At 39.6% G+C, this 27,654-nt stretch overlaps 1 protein-coding gene and 1 non-coding gene across 2 annotated transcripts in view; one reads left to right on the plus strand and one right to left on the minus strand.

The window, feature by feature from the left end:
- Positions 1-27,264, minus strand: part of Wnk3 (WNK lysine deficient protein kinase 3) — a 266,752-nt gene extending 239,488 nt beyond the window's left edge. Inside the window, exon 1 of the mRNA XM_023707818.1 lies at positions 27,208-27,264. The gene's annotated coding sequence lies outside the window, so the exon portion shown is untranslated. The remainder of the gene's footprint in view (positions 1-27,207) is intronic.
- On the plus strand, positions 68-172 carry LOC111814432. Its single transcript, XR_002819426.1, has one exon. It is a non-coding gene; the product is annotated as a U6 spliceosomal RNA (small nuclear RNA).
- Positions 27,265-27,654: the final 390 nt, after the last annotated feature.

The following is a 27,654-nucleotide window of genomic DNA, read 5'->3' on the forward strand; positions in this document are numbered from 1 at the left end:
TAGCTCGGCTCAAATGCATGAATCAAGAGCGTCGATAGCAAATAAGCAACAGCAGAAAGATATAGAGGAAATCAGAGCGCAATTCTTTTCTGAAATGGAATGATACAGAAAAGATTAGCATGGTCCCTGCACAAGGATGACACACAAGCTCCTGGCAGGGAAGCCCAAGGTCCTGAGTTCAATTCCTGGTAGGAGGAGGGGGGGGAGGGTAAAGGGAGGGGAGGAAGAGGGAGAGAGGGAAGAAAGGGAGGGGAGGGGGGAGTGGGAGGAGGTAGGAGAGGGGGAGAAGGGGGAAAAGGGGGAAGAAGAGGAGGAGAAGAAGATCTTACTTAGTATTTTGGCCCTTGTCCTGTAAGATCAGTCAGGACTCAGGGCATGACAGGATCCATCTTAAAGAGCTCTGCAGCTCTGGTTGAGTCACCCAAGTTCCTAAGCAAGGTACTGTTTAGACCCAGAGGATAGGAGTCAAGCAAAGTATATTTCACAAAAGGAGAGTCACTAAAGAGGGAATGGTCCTCCATGTTTCCACGGAAGCCATATGGTTAGGTAAAACTGTGACCCATCCTGCCAAATGACACAACTAGTAGAGGAAAAAAATAAAAGAACAAAGAGGCTCCTAACATGACACCAAAAGTAACTACTGAGGAGCCCCAACTATCTTGACAAATATACATACACGAATTTTGATTTATGATCTTACTTTGTCTTGGTCTTAAACACCAAGCAGGAAAGCATAATTTCAAAGGGAGTGATTAATAGCAATATTTTAAAAAGAATGCTGAGCTAAATATAAAAAGGGGCTCCAAAGCCAGGTGTGTGGTGCTTATTTCCTAAGCAGCACTCAGGAGGCTAAGGCAAGAGAAATCACCAGAAGTTCAAGGCCAGCCTGGGCTACATAATGAGTTCAAGACAGAGATCCTATCTCAAAAAAACAAAATGGGGGTAAGAAGAATCCAAACATTAAACTGGTCTCTACTGGCAGGTTTCTTTAAAACATATTTTGTACAGGGTATCACTATACAGCTCAGACTCTAGTGACCCTTCTATGTTCAAGCCTCCCAGCACTGGGATTACAGGCATGCATCACCACACCCGGATTCAGTGGACGGCTCAACATGCCCAGGGGCGGGGCCAATGGGCCCTTCTATTGGTAGTTTGTATCTGTATCTATAACACTTTAACCTACAGCTATAAGAGGTCATGATTCCTAGTCCCAGTAGCCCTTTCAAAAAATGTGTCCATCAGCTTCTCTTAGTGTATTGTCATTACGTTATTTTGATGTACATGAAAGTAACACTCACATAAAAATTTCACTTCTTATACAGGTCTACCTATAGGATAAAAATGTCAAATTAAATATTCTAGCTACTAAACATCATTATTTTTGTGACATAAACTAATTTTCTATTATCTACTTCAGGCCTTTTATGTTTATGTTATCTAGGGATAACAAAGGGAAAAAACAAAATGTTTCTGCCCAGGGAACTATACACAAAAAAACTGTAGATGACATTGGTGAGCTGACAGGTGAACAGGTAGGTGCAGCATCTCAAAAGACCTACTACAACAACAGGAAAACAAAAAAGATGTCAACTGTGCCCTACAAGAAAGGGCAGGTAAGCAAAACATATGTGCTATCAGTGTAAGAAATACTTGTGTATGAAACATGTAATTTCATGTGTGAAAACTGACTTGGGTGTGACAGTTGAAGCAAAGATGATTTTTGTTGTAGAGTTATATTAGAATTTTCTTTTTTTTTTAATTTTATTTATGTGTGTGTGTGGCCAGCTCAGCCCACCAGGGGGCAGGTCTGGCTGGCATGTGGTGCTGGGGGATTGAACCGTGGTCCCTGTGCTTTGCTAAGCTTTTTCTAAATAGGTGCTTTAGACCACGGAGCCATCTCACCAGCCCTAGAATTTTCATTGTAGGCCTCACAGGTTTTTATTTCTGATGTTATGTCTTAGGTTTTGTAAGCAAGTAAACAGCTGATGTAAAAATGTTGATATCTATTCTGAATGTACAACACATACTAAGAATACTTTTTTGATATTTTATATTCCTGTTAATGATACATTGAAAAATATAAGAACCTCTTGACAAAACAATTAAGACCAGCAAGATGTCAAGTATGTCCTACAAAAAGGTCAGGAAAGCAAAACACATGTGTGCTGTCAGTGTAAGCAATAAGTGTGTACAGAATGTGCTGCTGTCATGTGTGAAGATTGCCTTATGTATGATAAATGAAGATTTTTTTTGGTAGAGTGCTAAAAACAAAAAAAATAATTTTGATCTCTGGCTATGCAGAGTCAATGTCCTTCTCCACAAACCTGAATCAACCGTAAGATGGACCTTTAAGCATCTCTTTCTTCATCCCTTAATAATTAAAGATCACTAGGTGTCTTCCCAAAATTTAAATATTACAGTTTCCCTTATATGGGAAACCCAAAGTATAAATAAAGAGCTAAGTAAAAGATAAATAATAAGAAACAAAAAGAACTTTTGCAAAGGGGAAGGGAACCAAGAGTTGGAAGGGGAGAAGTAGGAGAAAGGGATTTAAAATGAATTAAGATGTGTTATACACATGTACTAACCACAATGACACATTATGTACTGCAAACATGTACAAATATAAATGCTAAGATAAAAATAAGGGATCAAAATGGAGGCGTGTTGAGGAAGAAATATGATCAGGTAGAAAGGATACAAAGAAAACGGAAATTATTTTTGGAGACAGAGTCTCATTAGGTAGTTCAGACTGGCCTAAAACTCACAATGGAGCGCAGGCTGACCTCCAATATGCAGCACTTCTCCTACCTTAGTGTCCTGAGTGCTGAGATTACAGGCATGCAATGCCAGACCTGGTTCACAATTTTTTTTTTTTTTTTTTGCGGAACCGGGGATTGAACTCAGGCCCCTGCACTTGCCAAGGAAGTGCTTATTCCACTGAGCCATCTCCCCAGCCCTCACAATTTTTAAATTGTACTTTTAACAAAGGCTGCAGGTTCAAGACACAAATCCAGGGGGGGAAAAAACCTCCTAAGGTGCTTATAGACACAATTAAACCAGGGCCATACCCTTGTACCTCTAAATGAGCCTTGGCCTTTCCCTTTTGTCTGTAAATAGACCTTTCCTTTGTTGCTGTTCTTGAGACAGGACCTCACTACTGAGTAGTTCAGGCTGGCCTTGAAGTGATCCTCCTGCCTCAGCTTCCAGAGTACTGGGATTACAAGCATGTGCCACCATGGGGGGAAGCTTTCCCTTTTTAGTATATGTGCTTTCAAAGTGAGCACAGGCTTTTCCCTTCTAGATAGGCTACAGTTCTATCACTTGTGATGGATGTCACCTATGAATGGGCCATTCCTCTATCCTTGCAGAAAGAACTGTCAATTTTTATCTGTACATAAATTCTATAGATACCCATCCTCAAATCCCTCATGAATATAGTAAGCTCAGAACCATAAGCACCTCTCTCCCTCTGAGTGTATACTTATTTGTCTTTTCCTTTTTGAGATAGGATTTCACTGTGTACTACAGACTGGCTTTGAACTCATTATGTAGACCAGGCTGGCCTCAAACTCATGATCCTCCTGTCTCAGCCTCCTAAGTGCTGGGATTACAGACAGGCACCATCATGCATGGCTTGAGTACACCTTTAAAATACTACCTAATCTCTTTTTTGTTTCTTTTTGTTAAAAACAGGATACAGGGGGCCCAGGAGATGGCTCAGTAGAATAAGCATTTGCCTGGCAAGGGCCTGAGTTCAATCCCTGGTTCCACAAAAAAAAAAAAAGTGTTTCTTTGAGTTCAATCCCCGGTTCCGGGGGGGGGGGGGAAACAGGATACAGTGGCCTACACCTTTAATCTTAGGTAATGGAGAGACTATGGAAAGAGGATTCCAACTTTAAGCCCAATGTGAGCAAATTAGTGATTTAGCAAGACCTTATCTAAATCAAATGGTACCAGCTGGGCATGTTGGCACACATCTGTGATCCCAGCAAATGACAGGCTGAGCCAAGAGGACCACTGCAAGTCTGAGACCAGCCTATGCTATAAAGTGAGCTCAAGGCCAGCCTGAACTGCATAATGAGACCCTATCTCAAAAAGTCATAAATAAATAAGTAGGACCTTGGTTCACAAACACTTTTGTTTGTAAAAGAGAAAAAAATCAGTTGGTAAATAGAAGCATTTGACAGCCAGGTGTGGTGGCAAATGCCTATAATCCTAGCATTAGGGAGGCGTAGGCAAAAGGATCTCCAAGAGTTCAAGGCCAGGCTGGGCTACATAAGGGAGCTCAGGACCAGCCTGCAATACACAGTAAGACCCTATCTCAAAAAAAAAAAAAAAAAAAAAAGAAAAAAGAAAAAGAAAAAAAAGCAGCACTCAGCAAAATTTTGCTAGCATTTGCTAATTCTGCATTAGGTGAGGAACATGGCTATGGCCACCTTATCCCTCACTAACACTAACACAGTCAACTTTCCCTTCACTAACAGAAACACAGGTACCTTCCCCAGAATGGTAGAACGAATTAAGTTTGTAAACTGAAGTACCACTGTATAAAAAATTTTAAAAGGGCTGGGGATATTACTCAGTGCAAAGGCCTTGGGTTCAATCCCTACTACTGCAATAAAGAATCTAATATAAGGGCTAGGGAGATAGCTCGGTGGCATAAGCACCTGCTTGGCAAGCGCAAGGTCCTGAATTCAATCCCTCATACCCCCATCAAAAACAACAACCTACTACAAAGATACAATAAAAATATGGTAGCAGGCCGGGGAGATGGCTCAGTGGAGTAAGCGCTTCCCTGGCAAGCGCTACAGCTTGAGTTCAATCCCAGGTTCCACCAAAAAAAAAATATGGTAGTGATGTATAGGCAGATATACAGATTAAACAATATAACATAAACAACCCATTATATATTATGACATATTTATGATCAACTAATTTTTAATAAAGGTTCCAAGACAACTCAAAGGAAAGAACAGTTTTTCCAACAACTGACACTGAACAACTTGATATCTAAATGCAAAAGATGAAGCTGGAGCAGGTGTGGTGGCACACACCTGTAATCCTAACATGTGAGAGGCTGAGGCTAGAGGATCTTCAAGAGTTCTAGGTCAACCTATACTACACAGTGAATTCAAGGTCAGTCTGAACTACATAGCAAGACCCCGCCCCCCAAAAAAAAGTTGGACCCCAACCAAGTTTTCCTGGAAAAGATCCCTGAGCTGAACCCCAAAGAAAATAATTTCATCTAGGCAGAGGGTAAATCACAAACAAAGGCATGAAAAAACATGATGTAAGTGTTTGATTGGTACTGTGAGCAGTACTGAAAAACGGACTTTTAACATATTTTTTTAAATTATAGAGACAATTTCTCTAAACGTCATCTTGCTGAGCATATAACCAATATTTCCTCCTTAGCCCAGATGAAGCAACAGAATGCTGAGATGCTAGCACTAGGAGGCAAGAGCCCAGTTTCCTTTCCACCTAAAGGGGACAATAAGCTGAAGATTGCTGGAAATGCTGAAGCAAACAAAGAGATCTGTATTGTCTTTATGTGTTTTACTTCCCTTCTGTTCTTTACTATAATAGACTCTAACTCACCTATACATAGTAAACTGGTGATTTAAGGCAAATGGACCCCTCCATCTTCTCAGAGCTAGCCTCAAATAAATCTTTTTTCCTCTTTTACCAAAATATACAGCCTCCTTTGATTCCATCAGCAGCAAGAGACAAACCTGAGCATATGAACTTAAGTGGCTGGTACAGTACCATGAGCAGTTTACCTGCATATTATAAACAGGTAGCTGAGGACAGAAAGCAAATAGTCACTAAGGAAGTTCTATCCATACAACTCAAAACAAGACCAATTAAAAAGCTACTATAGGGGCCAGGGAGATGGCTCAGTAGAATAAGCACTTCCCTGGCAAGCACAAGGGCCTGAGTTCAATCCCCGGTTCCGTACAAAAAAAGAAAAAAAAAGTAAGAAACACCCAGAGAGAGAAAAGAAAAAGAGACTGAAAGTTTCAGAAGAAATGAAAAAGGTCTGGGGAGATGGCTCAGTGGAATAAGCGCTTCCCTGGCAAGCACAAGGGCCTGAGTTCAATCCCTGGTTCTGCCAAAAAAAAAAAAAGAAAGGAAAGAAACAACTCATAAACTGGAGGAAAAATTGTACAAATTGGATATATAAAGAACTGGTAAAATGGGATGATGGAGCACACCTGTAATCCCAGCACTGGAGAGGCTGAGGGAGCAAGGATGGCTACAAATTTGAGGCCAACCTGGGTTAAAAAGTGAGTTCAGGGCCAGGGAGACAGCTCAGTAGAATAAGAGCTTACCTGGCAAGCACTAGGTCCTGAGCTCAATCCCCAGCAATGAAAAGAAAAAGCAAAAACCAACCAAAAAAATCTATAAACGTGAGTTTAAGGCCAGCCTGAACTGCATAGTGAGACCCTGTCTCACAAAAGACAAAGGGAGGGAGGGTGGCTAGTAACAAGAATATACAAAAATATAAGCCCATGCATGGTAGCACACACCTGTAATCCCAGCATTTGGGAGACTGAGGTGAAAGGATCACTCTAAGTACTATGAGTTCCAGGCCAGCCTGGGCTACTTAGTGAAATCCTACCTCCAAAAACAAGGAAGAGAAGAAGAAGAAAGAATAAGAGGAGGAAGAAAAAAAAAGAAGAAAAAGGAAAACGAGGAGGAGAAAGATGAGGAGGAGGAGATGGAGGAGAGGATACAACCACCAACAACCCCTATTTTCTATACCATAAATTATTCAAAGTCAACCAATCCAAAAATGTTAAATGTAAAATTCCAGGAAGACCATATTCACATAACTTCTATTATATTAGCATTATAACTGTACTACTTTATTTTTAATTATACTATTAATCTCTTAATGTGTCTAATTTATAAATTAAATTTTATATGTACAGGAAAACTACAATATGTATATATAGGATTTAGTACTATCCATAGTTTAGAGTATCTACTGAGTCCTATAATGCACCCTATGTTGATAAAAGTAAGGAACTAGTGTATATTAACAGCCAGTAAGCACAAGAAAAATTCATTAAGGAAATGGAAACCAAAACCAAAATGAGCCAAGTGTGGTGGCATAGGCAATTCAGCAATTTAGTAAGACCCTGTCTCAAAAGGGGAGGGGGGATGGGCATTCTGTGTGAAGGCCCTGAGTTCAATCTCTAGTACTATTTTTTAAAACTAGATAAGCAGTCTAAAATGGCTGGGTGTACTATAGTACATCTGTAATCCCATCCTAAAATCCCAGCTACTCAGGAGGTTGGTCCAGGAAGATCACAAACTTAAAGCTAGCCTGGCAATTTAGGGAGACCCTGTCTAAAAATAAGAATAATAAGGGTAAGGGAATAGGTCAGTTGTAGAGAGCTTGCCTAGCATGTGCCAAACCTTGGTTCAGTCCCCAATACCAGGCAGTTAAAAAAGAGGAAAAACACTAACATGGATGTAGAAAAAAAGAAACCTTCACCCACTGCTGATGAGAATTTAAAATGGTGCACTGTGTGGTCAGGCATGGTGGCCCATACCTGTAATCCCAGCACTGGTGGGGAGGGGGAGGCTGAGTCAGGAGGATCACAACAAATTTAAAGCCAGCTTGGGCTACATAGCGAGTTCAAGGCCAGCCTGGACTATACAATGACTGGCCGTTTCAATAAATAAATAAATAAATAAATAAATAAATAAATACAATACAATACAATAAATACAATTATACACCTACTTTGAACAGACTGGCAGTTTTTGTTTTTGTTTTATATTTTAGGGAAGGGTCTACAGTGTGTTCAGGGTCTCACTACTAGATCAGACTCGTAGTGATCTGCCTGTTTACAGCCTCCCAAAAACTGGGATTACAGGCACTCACCACCACACCGTCTCAATTGCCATCTCAGTGTGCCCCAGGGGACGAGGCCAGCAGCCTGGCAGTTCTAAAGCAAGTTAAACGGTTAGCTACCACATGACAGCTTTTACCCAAAGAAATGAAAACTTGTATAAACCATGCATGATGGCTCACATCTGTAATCCCAGCACTGTGGGAGGTTAAAGCAGGAGGAATTTAAATTTGATCCCAGCCTGGGCAATTTAGCAAGATCCTGTCTCAAAAATAAAAAATAAAAAAGGCTGGAGATGTAGCTCAATGTAAAGCCCTGGATTCAATCACCAATGCCTCACACAAGTGTGTGCACACACACAAAATCCACACAAAAACTTGTACACAAACCATGCTTGGTGGTTCATGCCTGTAATCCCACAATTTCCTTATAGTCCTAGCACTTGGAGAACTGAGGTAGGAGGACCTCTGCTAGCTCAAGGCTGGCCTGAACTACATAGTGAGTTCAAGTCCACCCTGAAATGGATGGCAAAATGCTATCTCAAAACACTAAAAACAAAACAAAATTTGTACACAAGATTTTATGGCAGCAGTATCCAATGTATTTAAAAAGTAGAAGTAATCCAAATGTGTACAACTCATGTAAGGATTTGAAAAATATGTTCTTTACATGCAATGGAAGAGGCATGGTGAGGCGTGGTGTCACACACCCGTAACCCCACTTAGGAGGCTAAGGCAGGAGGCTCATTGTGAGATCTAGGTCAACCTGGCCTACAAAGTAAGTTCAGGGCCAACCTAAACTGCATAGTGAAACCCTGCCTCAAAAAGGACAAAAAAAATTATTCAGCAATGAAAAGGAATGCAATATTGATACATATGACAAAGATAAAACGTTATAAGGTTATGCTAAGTCCAAGAAACCAGAAGAAAAAGCCTACATGTTCTATGATTCAATTTATACGAAATGTCAAAAAAGTACAAATCTATACAGACAAAAAAAATTCTGTATCATTTCTGGGTTTGGGGTTTTTTTGTTTTTACTAATTTTTATTCTCTTTCTCAAAAAATCATGAAGTTTTGTTTCTTTTTTTTTAATAAAAAGGGATTATTAGTTGACTGGAGCTGGGAAACAAGAAAAGAACTGACTACAAATGGGCATGAAAGACCTTTTGGGGACAATGATAATATTCTATAATAAGATTATAGGGCTGAGGTATGGCTTAGTGGTATAGCATAGGCTTAGCATGGTCTAGGCCTTGGGTTCAATTCCAGGGACCACAAAGACATTCCACCATGGAGCTCCATGTGGAGCTCAAGTAACTGGGCGCCAAATTCGGGTTAGCTAGGTGCTGAGAGTCACATGGAGGGTGCAGGTTCATGGGGCCTGGATCTTATAGGACCTGAGGATGGAATAGAAGCAAGGTGTAGCCCGTACATCTGAGGCTGTGTTCCAGCAGGTGGGTGACCTCGGATCCAGGTACCTGGACATCTTCATTTTCCCACCACACTTGTCATGCTTCTGGGCTGTCTGAATGACTGGTGGGCAGTCACCGAGGGCTGAGGAACTGAAAAGTTGGCAGTGGCCAGCCACAGCCCCTCAGTCCTTGGCACTTAGGGGTAATGAGTATGGTGGCTGGTGGTATGGATGTGAAGGCCTATTGTGGGCATAAGTAGCCACATTATGATTTGTGTACTATCACTTACCTTGCGCTGTCGTCCTCCCAACTAGGCTGCAAGTCAAGGGCATTTCCCTTTAGTTGCAAATAAGAAAGGCCAGGCAATAAGGGAAGAGCTAAAGCCTACACCCCTAACCTCTGCTTATGTCTCTGTGTCTGTCTGTGTGTCTGTGTCTGTCTGTCTGTCTCTCTCTCTCTCTCTCTCTCTCTCTCTCTCTCTCTCTCTCTCTCTCAGACAGTTTGCAGTGCTATCCCTTTTCTAGGAGGCAGAGGCCTGTTCTTTGAGGTTCTAAAAGTTAAGTGACCACTTGGTCATTTGAAGCCAGATAAATTCATGTGCCTTCAGTCAAAAAGTTATTGGACTGAAAACACCACTTTAGGATAGTCCTATAGAATCAAATTTCTTACTTGAGAGAACAAATATATGGTTAATTGTGAAAAAAATAAAATTATACAAAATGGAAAAAAAATCAGAAATCACACAAAATTGCACTAAACAAAGTAACAGGAATTTGACAATGGTAGTTACATTACATAATGTTATATTCAAATTAGTTGTTTAGGTTACCTGCAAAATTGGTTAAAAAATTAACCGTTCCTTTCAATAAAATTGGACAGTCATCAAAGTTACACAATTCTATAAATTTACTAAAACTCATTCACTTTTAATTGTAATTGCTAATTTTTTTTAAAACAGGGTCTTGGCTGAGCATAGTGGCACACACCTGTAATCCCAACACTCAGGAGGCTGAGGCAGGAGGACTGCTAGAGTTCGAGTCCACCCTGGTGTACATAGTGAGTTCAAAGCCTTCCTGCACCACATAGTGAAACTCTGTCAAAAAAATAGGGTCTCACTATCTTGCCTGGACTGACCTTGGATGCCTACACTGAAGCTGCCCTCTTTGCCCTAGTCTCCTCAGAAAATGGGACTCCAGAGTGTATGTAAATTATATCTTAATTATAATATGATAGCACTCTTTAAGAATCTTAAACACAGCTGGGTATGGTGGTATATACCTAGAATACAAAGAGCACTCCTGAGGCTGAGGCAAGAGGATCACCACTAGCTTGGACTACATATCAAGACCCTGTCTCTGAACAAAAAGACTCTTAAACATTTTTACTAAAATCAAAATTAAAATCCTAAAATCAGGAGCCAGGTGTGCTGCACACCTGTAATCCTAACACTTGGGAGATTGAGGCAGGAGGATTGTCATGAGTAAAAGGCCATCTTAGACTACATAAAGAAACCCTGCCTCTAAGGACTGGCTAGACAGATCATCAGATTAAAGCGCCTGTTTAGGCAGATGCAGGGTCTGGGGTTCAATTCCCATCCTGCCATGCTGGCCCTGCCCCAGGGGTGCACTGAGACAGCAATTGAGACTGGGCAGGGTGGCGCATGCCTGTAATCCCAGCACTTGCAAGGCTGTAAACATGAGAATCACTGAGTCCAATCTAGCAGTGAGACCCTGAACACCCTGTAGACCCTTCCCTAAAATATAGAAAAAAATGAAATGAAATAAACTATGTTTTCTTGCTCTCATTCTGTCCATTCATTTATAGCCTGATTTGCCCTCAAGGTTGTTGTACTAAATATTTCTTTAGTTTAAAAAAAAGAACCTTTGTTTTGGAGAGAAAATGCTTGTAACAATAAGATATGCTAGGTGTGATAGCTCACATCTATAATCCCAGCACTTGGGAGGCTGAGGCTGGAAGATTTCTTATAACAAATGGAGAGAAAGACAGAAAAAGAGAGACAGACAGAGAATAACTTAAATAACTAATATTTAAGGGTAAATAATAAATAAGAAAAATAAATTTGACACTGGGGTATATTGTTCAGTGGTAGAACATTTGCCTAGCATGTGCAACGCCATGGTTCTAACCCCAGTACCATAAAAATACTACTACTAATGATGATGAAATTTAATAACTAGGTTAAGAACTTCCCTATTATTTAGCTAGAACCCTTTCATTATGGATCCAATAGCGTCTTCTTTTTTTTTGGCGGAACTGGGGGTTGAACTCAGGCTCTTGCACTTGCCAGGCAAGCACTTATTCTACTGAACTATCTCCCCAGCCCCCAAATAGCTTCTTAACCATAAATTCAGGAACATAGTCAATGGGGTGAAGAATACTGAAAGTGTATCTTGGTTCAGACTTGGGGCAAAAATTTTTCTTTGTTAAGGGGCTTGAATCCAGGTCTTTGTACTGAGCTACACCCCTAGTCCTTTCTTATTTTTTATTTTAGGACAGAGTCTCCCTAAATTGCTAAATTTCCCAGGCTGAACTCTAATTTTCAAACTTCCTACTTCAACCTCCCAGAGTACTAAGATTACAGGCATGCGCCATTATTCTTAACTGGGGCAAATAATTTAACCTTACTCATTTTTTATTTCATTTGTGAAGTCTCACAGGAGTGATAAAAATATACATAAAGAAACTTATCATAATTCCTAATAGATTATAATAGTAAATCAAAGTTTTTATTTCTTACCGCTTAATACTCTCTGGGGCAACACTGTATTAAAGCACCATTCAACAGAAAATATTAAATGACTTCAGGAGACTATTTAAAGGGGCAGAAGAAGTGCCGAGATAGCTCAGCAGACTAAGTGGCTGCTTAAGCATGCACAGGAACTGGGATTCGATCCCCAACACCACATGTCCTGCCAGCCTTGCTCCCAGGCACACTGAGTCCTGGTGTGGTGGCATACGCTTGTAATCCCAGCACTGGAGAGGCTGAAAACAGGAGGATCACTGGGAGTCCAAGCTGTATAGTAAGACCCTGTACCAAATACATTAAAAATAAATAAATAGTTAGAAGATTATATAATTCATTTTTCTAAAAACCACTCCAGTAAGAAATGTTAGTATCACTAACAAAACATACTTAAAAGTATGTTTCATACTTTTAATGAAACACTGTTTCATTAAAAGTGTTTTAATGAAATTTAAAACACTCATCAGAATAATGTATCTTCTAAATTCAGCCATGTAGAGAACCAGCCAAAAAATTAATGGATTAAAGCACTTACTTAGGCAGATACAGCAGCCAGGGTTCCATCCCCGGCACCACAAGCCATACCAGCACCACAATTAGTGCTGGCCCCGCCTGCTACTGAGACAGCGATTGAGACTGGGCATGGTGGGGTGTGCCTATAATCCCAGCTCTTTGGGAGGCTGAACTCAGGCAGATCATTAGAGTCTGATCTACGAATCTGATCTATGTCGTGAGACCCTGTTGACCTTGTAGACCCTTAACAAAAAATAAAAATAAAAACAAATAAACATAAAAATAAATTTAGCCATGTAGAAACATGGCTCAGGGGAAAGTGTGCAAAAGTTGGACCTCAAGAAAAAGACATGTGAATCAATAGAACAGAGGACACAGGAACAACCCCAGGCATAATCAGCCATCTGATCTTTGACAAAGGGGCTAAAAGCCTATGCAGGAGGAAAGATAGTCTCTTAAACAAATGAAGGTGGAAAAACTGGCTATCTATATGAAGACTGAAGCTAGATTCATATCCCTCACTATGTACTAAACTAAAATCAAAACTGATCAAAAGGGTCAGGGAAATGGCTTAGTAAAATAAGTGCTTCCTTGGCAAGCACAAGGACCTGAATTCAATCCCAGGCTCTGCAGGAAAAAAAATTGATCAAAAAATGTTTAAAAGAAGAACTAGATGTTAAAACAGAAAGATTTAATCTGCTAAAAGATAAAATAGGTAAAATCTTGAAGATGTAGTCATAGGCAAGGACTTTATAAACAGAACCCCAATTGTGCAAGAAATCACATTAAAAATCAACAAATGGGGGCTGGGGAGATGGCTCAATGGAATAAGCACTTGCTTGGCAAGCACAAGGGCCTGAATTCAATCTCTGTTTCCACACACAAAAAAAAAAAACCTACAAATAGGATCACATCAAATTAAAGTTTCTGCATAGTAAAGGAAACAGATTAAAGAGACAACCTAAAAAACGGGGAAAATCTTTTATCAACCATTCCTCAGAGAACTAATATATAGACTATAAAAAGTAATCAAAAAATTGATCTCTCAAAATAAAAGACCCCAACAACAAATAGGCAAGTGAAATGAATAGATACTGTACAATACAAGTACACATAACCAATAAACTCATGAAGAAATGCTCAAAATCACTGGTCATTAGAGAAATGAAATTTAAAACACTGAGAACTGAGCTTGGGAGGCACTTGGGAGGCCTGCAATAGAAGGATAGGATCACTGTAAGTCAGAGGCCTGCCTAAGCTACAAAGTGAATTCAAGGTCAGCTTGAACTACATAGCAAGAGGTGGAAGGAAGGAAGGAAGGAAGGAAGGAAGGAAGGAAGGAAGGAAGGAAGAAAGAAAGAAAGAAAGAAAGAAAGAAAGAAAGAAAGAAAGAAAGAAAAGGATGAATCGATCAAGGAAAGAAAAGGAAAGATGGGCAAGCAAACAAAACAACAGTGAGATTCTATCTTACTCCACAAAAAAAATCAAATGTCATAACAAATATTGATAAGGATGTGCAGGGGAGGAACCCTTCTATATTGCTGGGAATATAAACTAGTGCAACCACTACAGAAATCACTATGAAGATTCCTCAAATCTATAACTAGAAATTCCATTTGACCCAACTTTTCCCCTTCTAGGTATCTTCTTGAAAGAGTTAAAGAGAGCATATTAAAGTGATACACGCATACTCATGTTTATAGCAGCACAACTCATAATAGCTAAATCTTGGAAGGAAGTGACTTATATGTCCATTAGGCGATGAATGCATAAAGAAAATGTGGTATTTATACACAATAGTGTTATTCTGCCATATATAAAGACAAATAAGTCTCTTGTAAGAAAATGGATACACTTTGAGATCATGTTAAGTGAAATAAGACATGTAAGCTTAAATACTGCATGCTTTCTGTTATATAAGAAATCCAAAATACAAATAAAGAGCAAAATAAAATACAGATAATAGGAAACAGGTGAAAAATAGAGAGGGGTTTTAGGGAAGAGGAAGGGCATGAAAAAAGAATTAAGATATGTTATGCACATACTGGCTCCCCCTAAGGACAGTCATATAGTGCAAACATTTAAAAAACAAAGGTCAAGAGCAGCCAAGACGGCTCAGTGGAATAATGCTTCCCTGGCAAGCTTAAGGGCCAGAGTTCAATCCCCGGTTCCACCAAAAAAAAAAAAAAAAAGTCAGGCCTCAGACATACAGTCTCCTATTAAATTTGCAGCTATGTATCACATCCTTATGTGTGAAAACTTTTCCTTCATAAAATGGTTAAGTACAGCTGGGGCTATAGCTCAGTAGCATAACTATCTGCCTGACAAATACAAGGTCCTAAGTTTGATTCCCGATACCAAAAAGTAAATAAATGAAAGCCAAAAAAGGTAAATATATTGATCTAAGCTCTAGAAATATGCATAAAGACAACTACAGACTGAGTTTATTTGCTTTTATTTTTTGGTCTTTTTGGAACCAGGAATGAAACTCAGAACTTTACACTTGCCAGCTAGGTGCTGTGCCACTGAGCTACAACATTTACCAAGTTCCAATTTACAAGACTGTGTCAAGATCCAAGAATCAAAGAAAAAAATAAGTTCTTATCATCAAGGGGCCTATAATTCATCCCAGGTTAAGATATACTACTGAGGGCTGGAAGTGAAGCTCAATGTACGTTTATAGCATAGTCAAGGCCTTGGGCTCAATCCCCAACAATGGCAAAAAAAACTACACATACACACACATTACTGTCCACTTCTACTTTGAGAAAGTAAACTGAATATCCATATTACTTGTTCTTTTTTTTTTCAACACAGGGGATTGAACTCAGGCCCTTGCGTTTGCCAGGTAAGCACTTATTCTACTGAGCTATCTCCCTGGCCCCTACTTGTTCTTTCCATGAACCCAGAAAAATGATAGTAAAGGACCACAAAAATATAAATTACAAATTAGTGATACAAATAGAAAAGTGTGGCAGATAAAACTTTTTAACAATTTCTGTCAGAGAAGACAGAAACTAGCTGATAACACAAATCAAATGATACAATTACAATACGTACTGGAAATAAATGAGGTTCTACCACAGGAGGCAACAGATTTGCAGGACAGAATCCTAGAGTCTGAAACCTGATCCCACAAAGGGGTAGAGGGGAAAAAAAAGGAAAAATACACTGAGAATCTGCATTTTTCCCAGCTAGTACAGAAACTAATCCCAGGGCTTTTGCCCCAAGCTACATGCCAGTCCATTTTTCTTTCTTTTTCTTTTCTTTCTTTCTTTCTTTTTTTTTTTTTTTGAGACAGTCTTACTAAGTCACTGAATTGCCCAGGCTGGTCTTGAATTTGCAATCCCCCTACCACAGAATCCCAAAGTCTGGGATTAGACCTGTGCACCACCACCACACCAGGCTGAGGATCTGAATTAAGGCACAACTGATAAACCCTCCAGCCAAAGACATAAATCCCAGGATACAGAATTCAAATGCAAAGAACTGTGAAGAACCAGAGAATTTCAGTGCCAAGGTCTCTGTCCTCTGGCATTTGAACTCTCCAAGTGGGTTAACAGTCACAGCAAGGCCAGCCAGATAGCTCAGTGGATTAAAGCACCTGCTCAGGCAGACACAGGGACCAGGGAGCCTGCCATGTTGGCCTTCTTGTGGGGGGGGGACACTGAACTAGCAACTGAGACTGAGCATGGTGGCCTGCGCCTGTAATTCCAGCGATTGGGAGGGCTGAAAAAAACAGGAGGATCACTATGAGTCCGATCTGTGTAGTGAGACCCTGTAGACTCTGTACTAAATACATGAAAAATAAAAAAGTCACAGCAGTCCACCCATGAACCCCAAAATAAAGCTTGCCCAAGTGGACAGAACTTTCAGTCCGCCCTACTACTAGCTCATTTTTAAATACTGTATGAACAGGCTCAGCAGACAGTCATTTCAAGAACACTTGCAACACAAGAGAAAGATCATGAAAGCTAGGCATAGTGGCACAAACCTGTAATCCTAGCATTCAGGAAGCCAAGGTAGGAGTTTGAAGCTAGCTAGCCTGGGCTGCACGTATGATAGTGAGCTCAAGGACAGCGTATAACACATTAGAAAGATCCTGTCTCAAAAAAACCAAAAAAATGAAAAGAGGGAAAGATCAAGACAAAGAAAAAACAATCCTTGGAGAAGCTAAATAATTTCAGAGACAATTCTTAATTTAATTTTTTAAAATGTAACATATGGGAGCCAGCCACCAAAAAAAAAAAAAAAAAAAAAAAACAACGTGGGCTGGGGAGGTAGCTGTGCAGTCTAAGCACCAGCCTGACAGGCGCAAGGACCCTGTAGTGTGCTGCAGTGCTGGCCACCGAAAGTGGGCGTGGTGGCGCACACCTGCAATCCCAGCCCTGGGGAGTCTGAGACAGGAGGATCACTGAGTGAGCTGCATAGGGAGACCCTGTACCAAATAAAAGATTAACATAAAAAAAATGTAACATATGGGGCTGGAGTTGTAGCTCAGTGGTATAATATTTGCCTAGCATTCACAAGGCCCTGAGTTCCATCCTAACTACAGAAAGATAAGTAAACTAACAAAAATATAATATATAGCTCGAAAATCAAAGAAAAAATATAAATGAGCAGGCTCACTCCCAATCCTGTCTCCCATCTATTTAGTTCCTATCCTTTTCCCTAGGTTTTGGGGGTTTTGTTCTTTTTGTTGTTTTTTTTTTTTTGCACTTCTAGGAAACTAACCTAGGGTCTCCTGCATAGTAGGTAGCAATTCCATGAAGCTATATCCCCAGCCCCTTTTCTAATCTTTTCTTTTTTTTAAATCAGGATCTCTCTGTGTTCCCCAGACAAGTCTCAAATCTAAGCTCAAGTAATTCTTTTGCTTCAGCCTAACAGTCCAATAGATGGGACTACAGTCATATGCCACCATGTCAAACATCGATTTTTAATTTTACTAAATATTGCTTAATTAATCTTCATAGTGATTACACTTATTCATGGTGCTACCAATATCTGAGTTTCTTTTTCTTTCTGTTCTTACCACCAGTTGTTACAGTATTACTATGCAATTGGTTTTTTATTGGTTTTGGTCTTTTTGAGACAGGGTTTCGCTATGGAAACCCTGGTCTTCAAATCATTTTGTAACCCACATCGTCTTCCAATTTGAGTCAATCCTCCTGGCTAAGCCTCCAAGTGCTGAGATTATGGGTGTGCACCACCATACCCAGTGGCAACTGATTTTTAAAATATAATTGATTTTGTCAATATGATAGGCATGGCTTGCCTGGCAAGTGCAAGATCCTGAGTTCTATCCTCAGTACCGCAAAAAAAAAAAAGATAGGCATGAAATATTACCAACATGATTGCATATAAATGGGAAATGAACTAATCTTTGCTCTGTCACTATTTTTTACTAGTAAGAGTATTTTTCATGTTTATTGGCTCTTTTGTTTCTTGTCCTATGTGAATTATTTGTTCATATCATTTTCCTCTTTTTAAATCTGTTTTCATACCTGTAAGGGTTTCTTGCATGCTAGGCAACTGATCTTCCAATAAACTATATACCTTAGATCCTTTCAGAGTCTCTTTAGGTAAATATATGTTCTTTTTCCCTTTCTCCACAAAAAATATAACAGTGGCTGAGTGTGGTGGTACATACCTATAATCTCCGCACTCTGGGAAGCTGAGGAGGGAGGTTCACAGGTTCAAGCCCAGTCTAAGCAATTTAGTAATTTAACAAGCCCCTGTCTCAAAAAATAAAAAGGGGGGGGGGCTACAGACTTAGCTCAGTGGGAAGGCCCTGAGGTCAACCCTAGTACCACAAAAAAATTATAGTATATACTAAGTTTTTATTATTTTTGTTTGTATAAGATGAGTGAGGTCTTCCAACATTGTCCATGCTAGCCATGAACAGGATCCTGGGTGCAAGCAATTATCCTGCCTGAGTTTTTTTGTTTTTGTTTTTGCTTTTGTTTTTCCAGTACTTGGGAATAGAACTCATAGCAGCTTATGTGCTCTACCAATGAGCTACATCCCCAGCTCATTAAGCTTTTTATACAGTCATAAGACACTATCTGTCTTTTCCACTACTTTGTTTCTTACTTTGTAGCAAACTGCTTACTACTACAAATAATATAGCACATTTTGTCATCTATATTTAAATCCCTGAGGTAAACTTGCTAGAACAAAGGAAATTTATTTTTAAACTTTTATTAAAGTAATATTAATACATCCAGAAAAGTGCACATTATACATTTGTATTTTTATATAATGCTACCAAACTGTCTTCTATGCACAGTTAAATACCATAGAAGGCAATTCCAATTTAAACTCTGATCTACAATGTTTGAGAGTAACTTTCTATAGCCTTGAAAATAAAAATTTCCTTAAAACATTTTGATCTTAAAGATTATTGGCACACACGTATAATCCTTAGCACTCTGTGAAGCTGAGGCAGGAAGACTGCAAATTTGAGACCAGTCTGGGAAACTTAATGAGACTCTGTCTGAAAAAACAGCTGGGCATGGTAGCATGCCTATAAATCCAGCACCTAGGAAGGCTGAGACAGGAGGATTATCGAAACAAACAAGGCCAGTCTGAACTACACAGTGAGGCCGTGGTTCACTAAGTAAAAACAAAATTTTAAAAAATCATAGGTTATTGTGGTTTTTCTCATGATAGTCCATCATGTGTTCCACAGGGAACACCTTGCATTTTTCCTCTTTTACTCAGCCCAAGCTCACTTTGCAGAGCCAGTTTCTCCCTCACTTTTCACTCTTTTTCAAATAAACTCTGTCATTGTTAAAAATTTAAAAAAATTTAAAGGACGATAGGGATATAAATTGTGTTCAATCAACTCCCATCACTACAAAAAAGATATAGATATGTAACATAAATAATGTTATTAAGTTACTGAATGCTATGTGTCAAGCATTTGTAAACTCACTGCATTTCACCTCAAGAACCTTGAGACAAGTAATACTGTTATTTTCATTTTATAAATGAAGAAACTTAGATCTTCCAAAAATCACAGACTTTCAGATAAGGTGCCTCTCCCTGTAGTCTCAGCTACTAAGAAGGCTGAAGCAGGATAAGGGAGAGTCTAAAAGTCTGGAGTTACCCTGGAAAAAATAGCAAAATCTTGTCTCCTGCCAGGCATGGTGGTCCACATCTATAATCTCAGCTATTGGGAGGCTGAGGTAGGAGCACTCTAAGTTTAAAGTCAGTCTGGGCAATTTAGTGACATTCCTGTTTCAAAATAAAAAAAACTTTAAGGTCATAGATGCAGCTTGGTAGTGAAGTGTGTCTGGGTTTGATCCCTAGCACCAAAAATAGAAAAGAAAGAAAAAGGAAAAGTAATCTGACTATGTTAGCACAGCTAGCATTATTTTTTTAAAAAAAGAGAGCCAGGGGCCGAGGCTATAGCTGGACGAGGTGGGTGGCAAGTGGTGGCCTTATCTAGCATGTAAGGCCCTGGGCTCAATCCTCAGCACAGGGTAATAAAAACAGAATACAACCTAGGCATCTCACTCTCCAAAACCCATTTCTTTTTCTTTCTTTCTTTCTCTCTCTTTTTTTTTTTTTTTTTTTTTTGGCAGAACCGGGGATTGAACTCAGGCCCTTGTACTTGCCAGGGAAGTGCTTATTCTATTGAGCCATCTATCTCCCCAGCCCTCTCCTAGTTTTAAAACCAAAATAATGGCTTTATGTTAGTTATGTAACTGAATGCTAAGATGCATCAACCAAATGTGTTATGTTACTTTTAATTTCCATTTTTACAAGTAACTATAAAATAATTTTAAATATTCTTAAATGATCAGGATAATACATGAGTAAGTATGGCTGAAGCTACAAATGAAAAGTTTATGCAAATATTAATTGACATACATTTTAGTTAAGAAGTTGGCTCAAAATATTTGTCTAGATTATAAATCTAAATAATCATGAACAATATAACATAGACATGACTACTTTTAAAATATATTTAGTAGGGGCTGGGGATGTGGCTCTTGCCTTGCATGCACAATACCCTGATTTGATCCCCAGCACCATACAAAATACATAACAAATTTCTCATTAAATAACAATTATAGACCAAAACTGCTCATTTCCTAATTTTAAACAATGATTCAACACTATATGAACAATCTGCAAATAAAAACTCTTAATTAAAAATACCTTATTAATTTTAGCATGGGGCCAGGGAGATGGCTCAGTAGAATAAGTGCTTGCCGGGCAAGCTCAAGGGGCTGAGTTCAATCCCCGGTTCCACCAAAAAAACAGAAAAAGAAGAAATATCCCTCCCTCAACAACTCCCCCAAAAGTGATTTGATAGCACCACAAATACCTTTATTTAATATACATTTATAGACTTGTGCATTACATTTTTAAAAACTGCACATTAATCATTACACAAAAAATAAGGCTAGATCCTTAACTCATGTCACATACAAAATAAGCTCAAAATGGGTCAAAGACCTAAAACTGAGAACCAAAACTATAAACTTTTCAGAAAAAAACAGGAGTAAATTGTTGTGACCTTGAAATGATTAACAATTTCTTAAATATAAAAATGAAAGCACAAGAAACCAAACCAAGCAGATAAAATGGATCTTATCAATTTCCAAAACTCTTGAGCCTTAACACACTATCAAAAAAATATAAAAACAACTCACAGAATGAAATAAACTATTTGCAAATCCATATCTCATCAGGGACTAGTATCTAGAATAGTTTTTTAAAACTTTTTTTTTTTTTTTTTTTTTTGCGGAACCGGGGATTGAAATCAGGCCCTTGCACTTGCCAGAAAAGCGCTTACTCCACTGAGTCATCTCCCCAGACCCTTAAATTTTTCTTATAACTCTTCTAGGCATGGTGACACACACCTATCACCCCAGCCATCAGGAGTCTAAGGCAGGAGGATTGCCATGAGTTTGAGGCCAGCCTGAGGTACACATGAGACCTTTTCTAAAAAATCAAAAGAAAACCAAAAAAACTCTTCAAAATCAATAAAAAGACAATCAAATTAAAAATTAGCAAATTAAATAGACATTTCTCCAAAGAAATGCAAACGGTCAACAAACACAAGAGAAGATGCCCAATATCATTATTAATTAGGGAAATAGAAATCAAAAACTCAATACAACCAGGATTCCCATTTTTTAAAAAAGCAAGTAAGCAACAAGTGTTGTTGAAGATGTAGAGAAATTACAATCCTCATATGTTGCTAGTGGAAATGAGAAACAGAACAGCCACTGTGAAAAACAGCTTGGTGGATCCACAACAAGTTAAACACATGAGTATTGCATGACCCAGAAATTCCACTTCTGGGTATCCAAAATATTTGAACAGGTGTTCTAATAAAAACTTGCACAATAATATTCATAGTATCAATACTCAAAAAAGTGAGTCAGCCAGATACCTTAGAGCATTAAAGTGCCTGCTTAGGCAGATGCAGGGACCAGGTTTGATCCCTGGTGTGTCTTGCCGGCCCCGCCTCCTGGGCTCACTGAGACACAATTCAGACTGGTGTGGTGGCATGTGCCTATAATCCCAGCACTTGGAAGGCTGGAAACATCACTATGAGTCCACACTGTGTAGTGAGACCCTGTAGACCCTGTACTAAATACAGGGGCCAGGGAGACAGCTCAGTAGAATAAGCACTTGTCTCGCAAGTGCAAGGGCCTGAGTTCAATCCCCAGTTCCACCAAAAAAATAAATATATTTTTAAAATACTCAAAAGAGCTTAAAGATGGAAACACCCCAAATACATGCATGAACAAAATGTGGCATACCAATACAATGGAATATTATTCAACTGTAAAAGGGAATCAGTCACATACCGGTATATGTTTCAACATGGTACATTGCAAAAACATGCTAAGTGAAAGAATTTGGACATAACAGATGATCTACAACTTATATCCACTTATTAAATAAATTTGCCAAAAAAGGCAAATCCGTAAGAGACAGCAGAGCAGAGGCTGAGGGGAAGGGAAAATGAGACGGGTCTGCTTTGTGTGTTTGGAATTTCCCTTGGGGTTATGAAAATATTTTGGAAATAGACAGTGGTACTAGCTGCACAATATCATAAAGTTACTTAATGCCATTGAAATGCATACTTTAAAATGGTTCAAACAGTAAATCTGTTAACTGAAGTTTATTGTGAGTTTTTGTTTTGCTTTTTGAGATAGGGTCTTACTATGTAGTCCAGGCTAGTTTCCAATTCACAGTACTCCTTCCTCAAATTCCTCAGTGCTGGATTACAAGCATGCATCACCATACCTGGTTTATTATAAATTTCTAAGTTACCATAGTAAAACACAGAAAACAATGTACTTCATCTCTTCTAAGATTGCCTTGACTGGGGGGTGTTTGTTTTTTTGTTTGGTTGACTCAGGGTCTCACTATACAGTCCACGTTAACCTTGAATTCTTGGCAATCCTCCTGCCTCAACATCCATAGTGCTGGAATTATAGGTATGTGCCATCCTACCTGGCTTATTAAGTCTTTTTCAAAGAGAGAGAAACTGAAGATGTAGCTCAGTGGTAAAACATTCACATACTACTATGCCTAAGGCCCTGTGTTCAATCCCCAGGACTTAAAAGAGAAAAAAACAAAGAAAGTTTAGGGTCTTCCCACTGAGCCACATCACACACTGCCCTCTTTAAAGATATGGTCTCATATCTGAGGAAGCCTCCAACTTGCAATCCTCCTATCTCAGTCTCTAGAACAGTGGGATTACAGATATGTATCATCACATCCAACTTCAATTCCACTTCTATGATTTAGGGAATTTCTGAATAAATGCCATTGTAGATGACCTTTAGTTATCAAATATCTCTTAACAGCATTGCAAATTTTTTATCTCAAAAAATGATAAAAACACACTCCTTTGAAAGAATTCTGAGCCTAGGGTGGTGATACAAACTATAATCTATCTGGCAGGCTGAGGCAGGAGGATCATGAGTTTGAGCCCACAATGGCCAACTTAGTGATTTAGCAAGACGCTGTCTCAAAATAAGTATTTTAAAAAAGGTCTGGGGATATAGGTCAGTGTGAAGCCTCAGAGTTCAATCCCTAGACAAAGAAAGAAAGAAAGAAAGAAAGAAAGAAAGAAAGAAAGAAAGAAAGAAAGAAAGAAAGAAAAAAAGGGCTAGGGATAGAGCTCAGTGGCATAAGTGCCTGTCTGGTAAGTGCAAGGTCCCGAGTTTGATCTCCACTACCACAAAAAAGAAAGAATGAAAGAAAGGGGGAAAAAGGAAAGGAAAGGAAAGGAAAGGAAAGGAAAGGAAAGGAAAGGAAAGGAAAGGAAGACAGACAGACAGACAGACGTGGTGGCGTGCACTTGTAATCCTAACATTTGGAAGGCTGAAAACAGGAGGATCATTACTAGTCTGATCTGTGTAGCGAGACCCTGTAGACCCTGTATTAGATAGGTAGGTAGATAGATAGATGAAAAAAAGACCTGGGGAGGGGGAAGGAGATGAGGAAGGGGGAAGAGGAGGTGAATATGAATTCTGGCTTTTATCCAAGAGACACAATCAAGTATACCAGCTGGACATGGTGGTACATGCCTGTAATCCCAGTACTCAGGATGCTCAGGCAGAAGGATCATTGCCAGTTCAAGCCCAGCCTGGGCTACAAAGTAAGCTCAAGGCCAGCCTGAACTGCATAGTGAAAAACCTATCTCAAAAAGACAAAAATACAAAAAGTTAATCACCATCATCATCATCCTCATGATCATCATGTATACCTGGTCTGCTTACAGCAAGATGATACAAAGGATAGTGCTATTTTTTTCTTACACATAATCCTACCTCCTACCAATACATTTATACAAAAATTTAAACCCTTTGAGATTAATGATTTTAATTCAATTACCAGACTAGAAATCTGCTAGTAATATACAGCTCTCATTTTCTTTATTTCTACTTCTTTATTTCTACTACTTTATTTCTACTTTCCTTTACAGTCATTGGCTTTATTATTTGCTAAGCAATGGACAACTTAGTGAAAACAAAACTCCTCTACTTTATGGAAGATTTAGTCAACACTACAGAAATCTAATTTCTAAAACATTGCAGAATGGCAGTATGCAATGTGTTAATTATTGGAACTGTCCTACCAGTTTGATTTGAAACTGTCCCATTGCTATTTATTTCTCAATAAAATTAGGGAAAAAATAAAACACTGCAGACTGATATAAATAAATGTAGACTTTTGATATGAAGATTAATATTGGTCTAGAAGCCAGGACTCCAAGTTCTACCAGAAATGCATGTCTTGTTTTTCTGAGCTTCTCTTTCTCTTTCAACAATAAGGAAGAAAATACCTTTCCTGCCTCTCAACAGAAGTCCAGTAAACAAGATTACATACTAAGTGTGGAAATTCTAAAGAGGTACATCTTATTTAGTTGAGAGGATGATGCCAGTCAAACAAAGGGGGAGTAGGAAAGGTTTTCAAGAATTTTTGAGCCAGGTGTAGTGATGTACCCCCACTATCTCAGCACTCAGGAGGCAGGAAGACTGCTGAGTTCAAGGCCAGCCTCAGCTACACAGTGAATTCAAGGCCAGTCTGGACTACACAGGGAGACATTGGAGAGAGAGAGGAGAGAGGAGAGAGAGGAGAAAGAGCAGAAAGAGAGGAGAGAGAGAGACAGAGGAGAGAGAGACAGAGGCAGAGAGAGAATTTTTTAAGGCAGAGCTAAATCTAGACCTTCACCTCAGCCTTAAGATTCCAGACTTATCTCACTCCGCTCTCCAAATATACCATGCTTACATTTTCTAGACTCATCTAGTTCAAAATTAGAACATGTTACCTGCCTATAGGTAACTTTTCTTTCTCTCTTTTTCTGTCTGTCTCATGTCTCTCTCTCTCTCTCTCTCTCTCTCTCTCTCTCTGTATGTATGTATGTATGTATGTATAATACACACACTAGATATTCACCTCAATCTGACAAACTAGAAACACAGTATAAACTTTTGTATTCAAATTATGAGTAGCCATAAAAAGATTACATTCTTTTCAATATCGAAACACAATACAGTAAATGTTTTCAAACCTGCAACATTTCTAAGAGAACTCAATACAGGTCAGTAAAATTTGTAAAACAATAATCATGAAAAGTTAGAAATCCGTAACAATAAATCTTGACCCAGAACAGAACAAAACTATTACAAGACATCCTTACCAGAAATGATGTATTCAGAGAACAAAATGTCCAAGTAAGCTGTAGTAATATAAATTCACACTAAAAAGAAAATGTCAATTTTCAAATGAGATAAATTCAAAAGGGTCAAAAGATCATGTGTAATTATTTAAGCAGTCAAAATCAGCTTTAGTACATTTTAGCTGTACTTTTATGCAAGGTATCTTTCCTTTGAATTGTCGAGTTTAAACAATTTTTAAATTCATTAATCTAAAGGGTAGAGATTTCGAGAAGACACCTGTGGCTCTGTGTCATATACTAAGACTTCGTCAAAGGTTTTCTTGGTATTCAAACTTACTACAATAAAAAATAGTAAGAAAGCCTCCAAAAATAAGGTGCAATCATTACTAATCAGATTTTCACCAAAGGCTAATCATATAATTGCCTCAGCAGTAACTATTAAAAAGGAATAGGCTGTACGACTTGCATCTGTTATAAGGTTCAGCCTCATTTTAACATCTTTCAACTGCTGAGATAGAGATACACACGTGCAGGACTTCCACCCACATCCCACTACATAAATGTTTCACCATTCTCTAGTCAAACAAAACCTTTTCCATACAACGAAGCCATCTCACTTTCACTCGAGCCCTATCGTGCAGTCTCCTTGCCATTCCCAACATGTCAGTCACACAACACACACCACCCCTTCCCAGATAACACCTCTCAATTCCCTCTTGAACCTAACACATTTACAAAACCAGACTGCAATATTCAGTCTGATCCAGTCGACACACACATCACACATCATCTAAACCTAAAAATTAAACCCACTCTTTCCCCTACCCAATTTCCATCAATATAAACACTGAAACCTTGCTCAACTTCCCACATCCAAAGCGATCTTCTCTTTCAGTAGCCTCAATCTCACTTAAATGATTACTCAGTCCTTTGTCAGCTGTCTCCTGGTCTTCCTCCTGTATCCTTCTCGCCTTCCTCGTCCCCAGTCTTCTATCCACTCCCAAAGTTGTCTCCCACCCCAACAAAAAACGAAAAGGAAAAATGCATCTTAACCTCAAATGTACCTTTTCCACTTTCTGCCTCATAATTTTTCTCTCCACCTAATCCGTCACTTTGATAGCAGCTCCGACAACCCCAAAGATCCTAGTCCAGATTCCTCTGTTATCTACTGGTGATGGCACTCACCTGGCCTCGGTCAAGCTGGCCTCCACTAGGACACTTACTCAAAACAGACTCTTGGCCGCAGCCTTCTCCCTCCATTCATCCCAGGCCCATTCATCTCTCAGCCCGATCTCAGACACGCCCCCCGGGCCTCCTCCCTCTCTCCCAGCGTCCCAACCCGCCCGGGACCCTCACCAGATTAGAGGCTTTCAAGAAGAGAGACTCACTTTTCGCTTGTTCCTCGCCTTCTCTCAAACCTCCTCCCCCCACCACCACCACGAGTCACACTGTAGAACAGAGACATACACACACACAAACACACCGCCTCCTCCTCTATCGCCTCTTCCGATGCTTCTTACTCCCCTCCTCGACGTCGCGGCTCTGCTCCGTGTCGTGTGCGCGTGCGCGTGCACGCGAGCGTCTCCCCGCGAGCCCACCCGGCCAGCTACGGCCGGTAGGTAAAGAGCGGGCGGGGTTAGAGGAGCAGGGTAAGAACCCAAGCTCGCGCTCGCTCGGAGGGAGCTGACCCAGCGCACGCGTACTCCAGCCAGGGAATTCAGATGGGTAGGAGAGGGGCGCAGGGGGCGGGGAAGGGAGGGGAGAAAACAAGAGGGGGAGGGGCAGGGAACGCCAACGGAGCAGCCCTAACTCAGAGCAACCCCTATCTCAAAGAGGTGCCGAGTAGCTAGCCAACTAGAGCGTGCGCACTATTCCCCCGCCTTCTACAGCGCAGCGGGAGAGAGGGATGCGCGTCGAGGAGAAAGGCTTC

Source organism: Octodon degus, unplaced genomic scaffold (genome assembly GCF_000260255.1).
Source record: "Octodon degus isolate 3935 unplaced genomic scaffold, OctDeg1.0 scaffold00314, whole genome shotgun sequence".
NCBI classification, from domain to species: domain Eukaryota; kingdom Metazoa; phylum Chordata; class Mammalia; order Rodentia; family Octodontidae; genus Octodon; species Octodon degus.